Raw genomic sequence first — 1434 nt, 5'->3', positions numbered from 1 at the left:
TTGTCCTCTCCTCATCAGAATGGAGCATTCTGGAGGGATTATTGGCCTTCCAGGTTCAAACGATTCTTCTGCCCTCTGCCTCAGCCACCCCTGAGACTATGGGCGCACACCACCATGCCCAACTAATTTTTGCATTTTTAGTGGAGACAGGGTTTCACCATGTTGGCCAGGCTGGTCTAGAACTCCTGACATCACATGATCTGCCCACCTCAACATCCCAAAGTGCTGAGATTACAGGCTTCAACCATTGTGCCCCACTGTAGATGTTTGTCTTTGACAGAATGACTTTTTAAACTTCCTTAGAAAGCTTTTAGCGGGGCAGGCAAGAGACGGGGCCATGCATGTGGCATGCTGGGCTGTGGGTGCTGGCTGCTGGGAACCTGGCGAAGCGTGGCCGCGCATGTGTGCTGAAGGGAGAGGCGGCCACAGAGATAGCATGTTCCTCATGATCCAGCGCCACTACATCACCATCTTCACAGATACCAAGGTGTCTAGCATGGTGTTTGAGTTGAAATGCATCGTCGAGGGCATCCTCAGCAGCTGTACAAGGATGACCAGCTCTTGGATGTTGGCAAGACGCTGGGTGAGTGTGGCTTCACCAGCCAAAGTGCGCGGCCACAGCCCCGGCCACAGCTCTGCTGGGCTTCCAGGCGGACGACACCCTTGACGCCCTGTACATCCCACTGTTAGGAAGCCCAAAGACGCAGGAAGCAGTGCCCATGAACAAGCCGTGCATAGAGGGCACTCTGCCTGTCTGTGAGAGGCCCACTTCCACCAGTAAAAGAGATTTAGATTTAGATGTCAGGGTGCAAAAAGAAAAAAAAAAAAAAAAAAAAAAAGGTTTTAGTACCGTGAAGATTCATGTGCATCCCAGTGTGGTGGCAAGCCTGTGGTCCCAGCTGCTTAGGATGCAGGGGTGGGAGGATCCCTTCAGCCTGGGAGGTTGAGGCTGCAGTGAGCCCAGATTGCACCACTGCACTCCAGCCTGGGTGACAGAGCTAGACTCTGTCTCAAAAAAAAACATAAAAATAAAAAAAAAATAAAAAATAAAAAATTCATGTGCAAGATGTAAAGCCCAGCTCTGACAAAAATGAAGTATGGAGATTAGAGTGGAAGTTTAACACCTCATAGTTGTAGAGAGGCCTGCTGCTGTGAAGTAATTGTTGATGGTCAACATACACTGGGATAATTATAAAATCTCGTAAAGTGCAGGAGCTTCAAACGCACATCCTGAGGTGACAGAAAACTGGCAAATGAAATTGGCAAATTGCTAGTCCCCAGGTAAGAGAAGAAGATTACGCTTTTATATAGTATTGTGGAGTAAAGGTTATAATAATAAAGAAATAGGGGAAATAATGCTCATCGAAAGTTAACTTGACAGTTACTGCTGTACTTAAATTCTTAACAAAATAATAGAAGACAAATGTCAAAGGA

The 1434-nt window shown here is 47.1% G+C and overlaps 1 pseudogene; it reads left to right on the top strand.

Annotated features, from left to right (window-relative positions):
• The first annotated feature begins 337 nt into the window (after positions 1-337).
• Positions 338-760, top strand: LOC105550265 (annotated as a pseudogene).
• Positions 761-1434: the final 674 nt, after the last annotated feature.

Source organism: Mandrillus leucophaeus, unplaced genomic scaffold, assembly GCF_000951045.1.
Source record: "Mandrillus leucophaeus isolate KB7577 unplaced genomic scaffold, Mleu.le_1.0 Scaffold474, whole genome shotgun sequence".
Classification (NCBI taxonomy): domain Eukaryota; kingdom Metazoa; phylum Chordata; class Mammalia; order Primates; family Cercopithecidae; genus Mandrillus; species Mandrillus leucophaeus.
Note: the sequence above shows the minus strand (reverse complement) of the source record. Positions and strands in the feature narration are given on the sequence as shown.